This window comes from Mustela nivalis, assembly GCF_964662115.1.
Source record: "Mustela nivalis genome assembly, chromosome: 2".
Classification (NCBI taxonomy): Eukaryota; Metazoa; Chordata; class Mammalia; order Carnivora; family Mustelidae; genus Mustela; species Mustela nivalis.
The window spans coordinates 53,195,992-53,207,531 of NC_139021.1; the positions used below are offsets into that span (position 1 = coordinate 53,195,992).

The following is an 11,540-nucleotide window of genomic DNA, read 5'->3' on the forward strand; positions in this document are numbered from 1 at the left end:
GATTTCACTTCAAGGTCATAAGACAGCTGCTGCCCCTCTGGGCGTTCCATCTGTGTCCCAAACGAGGAGAAGGGAGAGTCCAAAGGATAAAAATCTTTTCTTACATGGCTCTGCATTTTATTGGACAGGGAAGGCCTCCTCAGAATGTTCAACCTGGTGTCATGGACTTGGGTCACACAAGCCCCAGCAAGAAGGGGTGTTGGTGACATAAGCATTTTTATCTCCCCAGCCTGCATACTAGAAAATGCAAGGCAGAAAAGGAGGATGTACATGGCCTGCGGCAGCTAATCCCAATCACCTTTTACGCCATATTGTCCTGTTTACTTTTTTTTTTTTTTTAAGATTTTATTTATTTATTTGTCAGAGAGAGAGTGAGCGAGAGCGAGCATAGGCAGACAGAGGGGAAGGCAGAGTCAGAGGGAGAAGCAGGCTCCCTGCGGAGCAAAGAGCCCGATGTGGGACTTGATCCCAGGACGCTGGGATCATGACCTGAGCCGAAGGCAGCTGCTTAACCAACTGAGCCACTCAGGCGTCCCCTGTTTACTTTTTTAATGAACTTATGATTATCTGAAATTCCCTTGTTATTTTTCTGTTCTCTTACTTACAGGGTACTCTTGTTTAGAGTAAGCTACACAAGACTGTGACCTTGGATCATTTGTTTAGGACCGTGACTAGAAGTGACTCTAGACCGTAGTAAGCAGTCAATAATTACTGGTTGATTGTTGAATAAGCCATCAAAAAATAGCTAAAATTTGCCTCTGTTACAAATGGATTTCTATTATGCGTGAAACACAAAATGCTAGATAATTAAAGTTTAATCCTAAGTGTCCTAAGCAAATTGCCTGGCATGCTGTTGGGACACTGTTGAGTGAATGGTCCTGATCTGAGGACCAGCAGTGGGTCTGGTCACAGCAGCTACATGGGTAGGATTGATGGTGTCTTCTGTTAGGTCCCTACTCACTCTCAAAGCTGCCTTTGCAATAGCTCAACTGGCAGAATGTCCACGGGTGAGAGAGAAGCTAAGTGTCCTCTCACAGGCTCCAGCCGCTAGTCATGTCATGTGGGTTTGTGGCTTCCTGGCCAAGCTTCCTGGCCACACACAAGCTCCAAATATTATAAAAAATATGAACGACATATATGCAGGTCTGGTCAGGCTCATGGTAAGTTTCTATGCCTGCCTGAGTTTCTATTTAAAAGAAGAGATTTAGTGGTGTCTCTCAAGCTCAAGGTTGAGCATGGTTACTAGAGTCTAGGTGTGTCTAGTAATGGCTGATGGGCTAACCAAGTGGTTTCTTCTGTAGGGGGCATGAATAGTCTCCTGGGAATCTGTCACCCTGAACAAGAGTTGGGCTTCCAAGTTCAGCCCAATACCAAAGTTTCAAAGCTCTGCAGGGAGAAGAGATACTGAATACTGCCCCGTGCCTTTGGGTGAGCTCTTCATGGACTCATGTCTGAATCCAGGGGAGATAAGATGTTGTAAGTAAATATGGAAGTTTTTTTTTTTTTTGTACAAATCCTCCAAATATAGGGCACAAAGCTACATTGCCTTGATGTATACATAATACAGGTTGCACAAGGGGAAGAGGAGGTGTTCCTTCCCCTTCATGGCTCACAGCCATGGCCCTGATGCATGGAGGGCATCAGAGAATGCAGACCCTCCCCTCGGCTTTTTGAGGTCTTTAATTGGTGGCCATACCTACAGCAATTTATTCCTGAGAGCATTAAAGACAGTTTCGGGAATGCTCAGAAACGAGCAGGAGAGAGTTGGTGGGGATAGAGATATTGCAATGGTGGGAAAGAGTGAGCTATCTGTTTTGTTATTTGTAAGAGGAACTCATTTTATTTTATTTTATTTTTAAAGATTTCATTTATTTATTTGACAGAAAGAGAGAGAGACCACAAGCAGGCAGAGAAGCAGGCAGAGAGAGAGGAAAGCAGGCTCCCTGCTGAGCAGAGAGCCCGATGCGGGGCTCCAGTCCAGAACCCTGAGATCATGACCCAAACCGAAGGCTGAGGCTCAACCCACTGAGCCACCCAGGCACCCCATTTTATTGTATTGTATTTTATATTTTATATTGTTTCAGAAACGCAATTTAGACATTAGTGCCTAATGAAGCCCCAGGAAAATGGGCCACATATATTTATTGAACAAGTATTGACTGCCAGGTACTGTACCAGACGTTGAAAAGCAAGGGAACAAAATAGATCAAGTCCCTCCTTTCAGAGAGGTTATCTCCTTGTAGAGGGAGAGATGGAGAATAAACAGATTTCAGTAATGGAGTTGACGGAAGGGCTAAACGTTGGATATAAAAAGAAAAATTAATTTAGAATATTGAACCAGACTCAAAGAGAAGTTTAGAGAAAGTTACTCAACTATTCTCCATCTCCATCTCCAACAGGTCATAACCAGCGTCACCGTGAGCCCAGAAAGACCTCCTGAGGCCAACCCGTTTCGTCCCTTTCCTGGGCACCAAAAGTTCTGTTGCCTTCATCACGCAAGTGACAGCCTGGCCTTGAGATTTATGAGTGTGACGTCTCTGTGGGGGCTGTGAGCCCCTGGTCCCCGGCTTCCGGAGAGCCCCGTGCAATGGTGAGCCCCCCGCGGGGGCTTCAAAACTCTCTGGTAACCTTGCGACAGAGTGAATGAATGAAGGGGAGTCACATTGCAACAGGTGAGCTTTAGTCAGACGTAAATGCTTCTTGTCAGGCTCATGAAATGCTCAGACAGCTGTGAGGGGCAGTGTGTGGTTTGCAGGATGTCAGGCGTCAGCCCAGGAGGATTAACCCATTGCCTGCAGCCAAGTTACTGCAAGTGGGTCTGTTTCAGCCTCGGCACACGCTAGAGCCCGAATGGTCAGTCCGGCTACGGCCACAGAGGGCTTTTGCAAATATGCAGCATTCTAGAAGCCTGAAAATAGTGGGCACCACCATGCCTGGGACTCTCATGAATCTTAGGCCAAATCCTAAAAATAGTCTACCATTTGCTACCTTGACCAGAAAAAGAAAAAAAAAAAAAGTGTGTGTGTGTGTGTGTGTGCAATAAGTTTGTTAAGTTCTTCAAATTATGGAATCTGAAATCGCCTCTTCGGGGCAGGTAAAATCCTGCCCAGGTAGGCAGAGACTGTTTGGCGGTTTTGGGGAATCTGAATGTAAGAGAATGAGAAGCAAAGCACACTGTTTATTGGGCCACACTGAAAAAAAAAATTAAAAACATAAAGTGCGAGAGGCTCCTTTTAAAACCTCTCACATTTAAAAATAGTGAAGTGGAGGGATGCCTGAGTGGCTCAGTCAGTGAAGCGGCTGCCTTCGGCTGAGGTCATGATTCAGTCCCACGTTGGGCTCCTTGCTCAGTGGGGAGCCTGCTTCTCCCTCTCCCTCTGCCTGCTGCTCTCCCTGCTTATGTGCTCACTCTTTCTCTCTCTCCCTCTCTGTCAAATAAATAAATGAAACCTTTTTAAAAATAGCCAAGTGGGAAAGGGAGGCCTCCATGGTAAAGAGATACGGATCCAGAGAACAAACAGATGGGTGGTTTCCAGAGATGAGAGGTCAGGGGAGAGTGGGCCAACGGGGTTAAAAAGTACAAACATCCAATTATAAAACAAGCAAGTCTGGGGATATGATGCCCAGCAAGGTGACTATAGTTAAAAACACTCTACTGTATACTGGAAACATTGCTAAGATAGTAGATCTTGAAACTTCTCATCATAAGCCAAAAAACTCTGTAACTCTTCATGCTGATGGATGTTAGCTCTCCTTATTGTGGGGATCATTAGGCATTGCATGCAAATACTGAATCATTATGTTGTGCACCTGAGACTAAGATGAGGTTATATGCCGATGATATCTTAATTCAAAAATCGTGATGGGCAACACTTTGCCCATCCTCTGTCCCCTCTGACCAGATTCTGAGTAGAAATGCATTCTGCTTGGTGACCCAGACCACAATAACCATGAATCACCTACCTACCCTCTTACCTGAAACAGAAGTTTCACAAAACAATACTTGGCTTACTATACTTACAATACTTAGCACTCTGGTATCGTCCACTCTATTCTTGTTCTTTAAAAAAAAAAAAAAAAGTGCTGGTGAACCTATGAAGTTCTGTGGCTTTGGCCATTAATTTGGAAACCATGGCCCCGGGTAGCTTTGGACTGAGTGAGTTCTATGGTGAACTGGTGTGGAAAGAGGTGACCCCCTCAGGTCTCTCAGCCTTAGTGAGCCCCCCCCCACCGCCAATGTCCCCTCCCCCCACCCCCACAAAACAGAAATTCGGCAAAACTCATTGATTCAGATCCTGTGACAGAATGGAATTTACTATAGTTTAGTTGGGGGTGATTACAATTGCTTATGTGGGAAATGCAAATTTAATCAAGGGATGTTTTTTTGAATCCGGCCCAGAAACTGTCCGTATCTTTCCACTCTGTGTTAAAATGCTGACAGAAGTCACCCCACCCCATCCGCTAACTACTCTCGGCTCCCTTTTAGATAATCTGAATCCAAAGGATTTCATTGGAGTGCCATTTTCTTGGTGATTTAGAGGCAACGCTTGGCCTCAGGCGAGCAGGAAGGAGCCTCTCGCACCTCCATGCAAGGAAGGGCAGGCCTGGAGTCCTGCTAAATGGAAAAGTACTCTCTCTGCAATATGTTATTAGAGAGCCTTGTGCTGAGAAAAATGAATGGTTTTACTGTTAGATGTTAGTGTTCTCGAGTGAGACTTGCCCTTATGGTTCAGGAACGAGGAAATGGACCCCTCACTGGTGAGGACGCTTGACCTCAAGGGGGACAGGGCCTCTCCAGGTAGCTGTGGGACCGGGCCAAGCATGAGGTGTTTGTAATCACCCATAGATGTCTAGAGCCCAGAAGGGTCTGGCATACTGTAGATGCTTAGAACGTAGTAGTGGGACAAGCAAATGACAAGGGACATGCTGGAGCGGACCCCTTCCCAGGAGGCCTGTGCCTTGAAGTTTTTTCTGTATGTGGTGCAGGACAGTTGACAAGAGCCAGCAAGTCCACTGTCCTCTGGTACTGTGAGTCTCCTCAGAGATGGCGTCAGCAAATTGGTCCCCAGCTTTGTGCGTGCGCTGCTGCCACGCGGAAGGCAGGGGGCCCGATGGCGCTGGTGGCCAGGGAAAGGGGTGAACATGTGCTCTGCCCCTTTCCTTCAGGCTCTGGTGTGCATTCTAGCATGGAATCCCCTGGAGACCTCCACCTAGAGGCACAGAAGACAAGAGAAAGACTCCGCCCTTTGATGGCACAGCATTCACCAAGGGACCCCTTGGGAAGGAAAGTGGGGTGCATAGCACCGAGGTCAAGACAATGATGAGGCTTTAGAGAAATCCCAAAGAGATCTCTTGGCTGTACGGTTCTCCAGCTGGTTTTTCTGTCTGGCTCTAAGGACCTCTAGGCGCCTATTCATTGACTGCCTTGAAGCCAGAACAACTGCTGGGATTTCATTGACAGAATTTCCATTCCTGCTGGGGTTTCTTTTCCCCCAAAGATGCGGGCTGTGCTTTCAGAAGTTTAGACTTTACTTAAAACCTCAACGTGTTTAGTTGTTTATGTTGGTGGAGACATGATGTTTGCCCTATATCTAGGAGACTGGCTGAGATTTCTGTGTCTTTGTGTCTCTTAAGATCAATGACAGCTGCCTGAAGGAAAAGCCCCCGGGGGTCAGGGCCACAGTTTCTACTTGTGTACTGCACGCGGGTGAGCAAGTGTACTCAACAAAACAGATGTGAACAGCAGGGTAGGCAGGGTAGGGTCGGTATGATGCAGGAGAGGCCCGTTTGCTGCTAGAAATGATGTCCCTACACAGATTCTGAACTGGAACAGTTAGTTGTGTGATGTTAGGGTAAAACAGTTCTACTACATCAATGGGAGAACACACCAAAAGAATCTTTCTGCTTTCTGCAGATTTAGAAAATCAGTAATCAGACCCAGAAGAGTTTTAACGCTGTTTTAACTTTATAGAGCATTTCAGTGCTGAACGGTTAATTATAAAGTTATAAAGTTAAAGGGACGTTTCCCCTTTCCCGTGGCTACGGTCCTGGTTTGCCATTTTTTCCCACACATTTTTCATTTCGCCATCCCTCAAAGCTTCACTTCTAGCTTTAAACAGTTAACAAAGGAGCAAACTTGAATGGAAAGAGTTTAGAATTTAAGATGATGACCTTACATTTTTGGAGAGTTCAAAATATTTCCTCTGGTGCCAGCTCATTTAATTATAATAATAACCCTAGAAGATGGTGCTCTTCTTAACTCTGGGTGGTTCTGTTGAGGTAGCAAAAGGTTGAAAGCAGCTAGACTCTCAAAACTGTCCTCTCTCTGTTCTTAGCTATGTCTATGCTGAAGCCAAACGAGGGCTAATTCACAGCCTTTGTGAGCGCAAGGCTTTTGCCCCCAAATACCAGTGTGTCCCCCTGGGAGACAGGCTGGACTGCTTGGAGGGCTCCTTGTGGCCAGGCAGAAGCAGCAGTGAGACGAGTAGGACAACGCGCTTTCTCAGTGCTTGCCAGCAAGCTACATTTAATTCTCGGCTCCCTGTTTTCCTGCTCTGAGTTCCAGGAGAGAACGGTCCAAGAAAATGGGAGATAAGCCAAGGAGAGGAAGAGGAGACTCCTTTTAAGCCTGGTGCAGGCCTGGCTTCTTTCACGTCATCAGAGCAGAACAGCTCTGCTTCAGGGGCCTGGGACCTGTCCTGAGTGTCTGGCCCTGAGAGATTTGCAGTTTAAACATCAGTACTCTTTAGAGAGTGAGCCCTTGCCCATCAATGCTCAGCCCAGGGACGAGTCCTTGATTTACTCCTATCTTCCCTCTTCCTCCGCAGAGAATAGACGGGAAGGGATAAAAGGAAGAGAGTTTGGTAGCTGAGAGCCTCCTTTCAGGATGCTAAGCCTTGCTGTATGACAGCAGACCATCCCCAGACTCAGAAGCGTCAGTAGCTTGTCCTACATCACACCAAGGGGAAGCGCTGGAAGTGGTAGGAGAGAACCCCCTTCAAGCCTTGTGTTGGAGGTGCAGGGCTGCACTGCATATTCCTGGGTCCCCCTCCCTGCCGAGATGGCACACATCCAGCAGCCTATACACAGCAGGGCCGCGGCCACTGAGAGCTGTGAAATGCAATGGAGGGAACTGTGCATATGGCCTCTGCTAGGCAGAGGAGTTCCAAGTTCTGACATACGAAGGGAGATAGAAAGGAGCTAAGTACATGGAACTGGGCTACTTGATGATTACGAGGGAGGTGATATCAGGCTGCACATTTATGAAGGATGAAAGCGCCGTACATGGTGAGCTAGTTAGCACAGAATATGATGAAGGAATGAATGGTACAAAGTCAAAACTTAAATTGGATAATGGAACAATAACTAGGAAGTCTCCTTTTTCCTTCGTCTTCTTTCTGTAGGGAAGAGAGGAATACACAGACTTTGGCACCCCGATGAGCTGTAGAGTTATTTTTCCAACACAAGCGTCCATTGCTGTAGAATGAAATAGAACAAATGATGATTTCATCCCCTAGCCTATTTTAAATAAACTTTGCATAAATGCCTCTTCTTTCACATCTTCCCCTGTGTCCACTGTCAGTGCTGAAAGTCTCCATGAAGTCTCACTGGGCCGCTAGCCATCTCTCTTCCTCGAGACTCCCTAACCACTGTCCCCTCCAGATGGCCACAATGTGACCTTTCTAAACCACTTCTCAGAATAATACTGGAAAACCACATGACCTAACACGAAGTCTTTATGAGTTAGCCCTCTTTCTATTGCAAATAATAAAAAGCTGGACTCAAGCTGCTTAAATAAAAAATTTACTTTTGGGGCACCTGGGTGGCTCAGGGGTTAAAGCCTCTGCCTTCGGCTCAGGTCATGATCCCAGGGTCCTGGGATCGAGGCCCACATCGGGCTCTCTGCTCAGCGGGGAGCTTGCTTCCTCCTCTTTCTCTGCCTGCCTCCTTGCCTACTTGTGATCTCTGTCTGTCAAATAAATAAAATATTTTTTAAAAAATTTACTTTTTAGGTTCATGTCATGGGAAGGTCCAGAGATGGAAGGACTGGCTATGGGATGGTTTAATCCCGAGGCTCAGTGATATGATTCAGGACTGAGTTTCTTTGTGTCTGCCTACTGTGCTTCCTGTGCTGGTGCCGGCTTCATTTTGTACTGGCATGGGCTAGTCCTGGGCTTGCAAGAAGAAGCCAACAGCTTGGAGGACTGCAAACTTCCCAGACTACTTTCAAAGGGAGAGAATGCTGTCTCAGGACACTGGGCAAGAATCCTGAGATTTGCTTGATTGGATAGGTGTAGGTCTCTGGCCCAACCTGGACCCCATCTTTGTGGCCAGAGGAATGGAAAGTGTTGGTTGGCTTAAGTAAATTAGGGACTACCCTGCACATGGGTATTGGATAAACATCACCTGAAGTACTTGGGTTGAAGAGGGGCTGGGAGATTCCTGAAGAAATGAGGGACTGAAACAGGAAGGACTGAAAGCTTGCTGTGCCTCTAGAGACCCTCCATGATTGAGTGACCAACCATCTAGCCCATTTGACTTCTCACCACAGCCGCCTCCTTTGCACCCCCTACACTCAGCCATGTGGAATTATTTGTTGTTCTTGGAATATACCCTGTAATCTCCCCTTCTAAGTCTTTACTCATGCTATTCTATAATCTAGAATATACACACAAGCACCCTCACCAGTATGTTGAAGACCTACTCATCCTGAAGATCTAGATCAAAACTCATTTTTCCATGGGTGCTTTTTCAGATTCCCAACTAAATGGGTATTTCCCTTCCCTATTCTCCAATTCATCTTCTTCATGTTACCAGCTATGTGATTCTGGGCAACTTTCCTGACCTGCCTTGACTTTCTGTTTCATCCTATGTAAAGTGTTGATAACATGAGTGCCTATGTCAAAAGTTGCTGTGCAGATTAAATAAGTGAATATGTGTCAGCTCTTGGAACATTGGCTGAGTCTTGCTAGACGTTGTTTTTATTTTTGCATTTTATATACCAGTGAGCCTTGTGGTAGCCTGACTTTGGGTTTATCTCTTGTTGTTGTTGTTGTTATTTTTTTCAAGATTTTATTTATCTACTTGACAGAGAGAGTGAGAGAGCATAAGCAGGCAGGGTAGCAGGCGGAGGGAGAGGGAGAAGCAGGCTCCCCACTGAGCCAGGAGCCCAGTTTGGGGCTTGATGCCAGAACTCTAGGATTATGACCTGAGCTGAAGGCAGCTGCTTAACCAACTGAGCCACCCAGGCACCCCTGGTTTTATCTCTTCAACTGATTGTGAGCTGCTGGAGTGCAGACTAAAACATACTCACCATTTTATCCTTCTTTGATTCGCTTAAATATTTTTGAGCACCACTGTGTGTCAAATAGTAAGGTACAAAAAAGCAGGACATTCTCCATCTCTGCCCTTTTAAGACCTAGCATGTGCCCAGCATGAAGAAGGCACTCAACAAGCATGTGTAGAGTTGAAGTGAAATTAAGATGGACAGAAATAACCACGTTTCCTGGCTTGGTGGCCCCAGTGTGTATGACTGAATATCCAAGTGAAGTCTGACCATAACAGCTGGTCCTGGTCCAAAGGCAGGCAAGAACCACAACTTGGACTAGCTGAGGTTGTGCCATTCGGGATTACTGCCAAGGCAGCTGGCAAACCATGGACAGGATATACCACAGGTAAGGATATGACCACAGGTAGGTGGTCTCAACATCCACCCAGCACAAGGCCCACAAGATCAAAGGGGCCAAGAATGGAAGGTTGCTTCCTCTTATGCCTTTTGGGTTGGGCTGAGGCATGGCAGACTTCAAAGCTCCCCCTATGACCAGATGGGGGAAATTCTTGCTGTGCCTGCCCTAGCCTCAACCTCTCACATTCTTTTTCTGACTGTCTTCAGGCCTATTCAGATGCACCAAGGGATTTTGGTGAAAGGAGGCTTTGCAGTAATTCAGATGAGACCTCAGTGGTGGCCTGAACAGAATCACTGTGAGATATGGGGATTGGGGGGGGGGGGGGTGGAGTATGTAGGTTTTAAAATATTGAGGAAGGAGAACAGAGTGGACTTGATGATTGTTTGAATGCGCAAAATAGATCATTGGGGATGATTTTCATCACAGATAATTGACACCCTTCCTTATGCTGGCAAAAACAAAAGAAATGTATTCGCCGGACAGAAAACTTAAGGTTGGGACCTGCTGTAGGGTGAGTTCGGCAGCCCAACATTCCTTGCCTTTCCACTCTGCCATTCACAAGATTGACTTCCTATCACATCAACAGATGGCCACGCCCAGTGATGGTTTTTTTGATCCATACGGGATGGGAGGGAAATTGGCTTCTCTTTCTGAGAAATCTGAAACAAGCCTTTTCTGTTTCTTTGGTCTAGATCGACTCACAGGTAACTAGCACAGCACAAGATCTTGAGGGAGATCTTGAGAAGTAACATAGTATAGTGGTTAGGAATGTAGATGATGAAGTCAGTCTGTCTGGGTTCAAGTCCCAGCTACCCCACTACAAACTGTGTGACCCAATCTTTCTTCCTCTGTGCTTCAGTTTCCTTGTCTACAAACTGGGGATGATTTTGATGATACCAACAGAATCTACCCCACAGGCTTGTTAATAAGTCAATTGTACGTGAAATGCTGAGAGAAGCCCTTGCTTGGTTGCTTGGTTGTTGATTATTTTTTTAAATAAATTCTTCAATAATTTTTAATTGCATACTTTTCTTCCTTTTATAAAAATATTCTAAACCAAATCATACACTTAGGTTTTGATTGAATGTTTCTTTGTGGCGTCGTCTGAGAAACTTGATATGGAATCAAAAGCCCATCCCAGCTGACCTTAGGGCAGCTCAGTGCCAAAGCTGTGGTCTCAAGGGCTCCTCAGGACTTGGCCCCATCTCAGCCACAGGTGGTCTATTACCTTGTTTAACCGATTACAGCCAATTAAAGGGAAGGGCTTAATTTGCTTTTCTAGCACTCATAATCAGCTAAAATGTTCGACATCACTTCCTGACGCTAAGATCCCCTGCTTCCTCTTTCCCACACAAGAGCAGCAAAAGCAAAGGATATTCAAATGGAGGAGTTTTCAAAGTCTTTCTAAATTTTCGCTGAATGTTTATTTCTCCTTCCCCTGGGCTTTTGACACATTTATAATCAGTTATGTAATAATCTATTGCAGCTTTGAACTAAATGCAAATCACCTCTCTTAAAGTCGAAGGAATCAGAAAATTTGGCAGAAAAATTAAGGAGATGGAATTTATATAGGTTACGTTCCCATTATTAAAGAATATATGCTTAATATGGACCTTTGGAAAATATAGAAAAGTATATGGGGGAAAAAAAATCACCAATGGTCCCAACCAGAAATAGCTAACTATATACATTTTAAGTATATTTTCCTCCAGGCTTTTATTCTGTGTACAGATTGTGTTTGATATAGTTGCGATCAAAGTACAAATACAATTTTATGTCCTGAACTTTGTTTCATTTTATCTTCACAAATATTTCCCATGTGGATGTAAATTCTTTGTAAAAATTTATAACAAT

General features: G+C 45.4%; 1 long non-coding RNA gene across 1 annotated transcript in view; it reads left to right on the forward strand.

The window, feature by feature from the left end:
- LOC309859050 overlaps positions 1 to 10,705 on the forward strand; it is a 28,189-nt gene extending 17,484 nt beyond the window's left edge. The window contains exons 2-4 of the long non-coding RNA XR_014308507.1: positions 1,302 to 1,476; positions 2,400 to 2,672; positions 9,893 to 10,705. This is a non-coding gene — a long non-coding RNA (uncharacterized lncRNA). The remainder of the gene's footprint in view (positions 1 to 1,301; positions 1,477 to 2,399; positions 2,673 to 9,892) is intronic.
- The last annotated feature ends 835 nt before the right edge of the window (positions 10,706 to 11,540 follow it).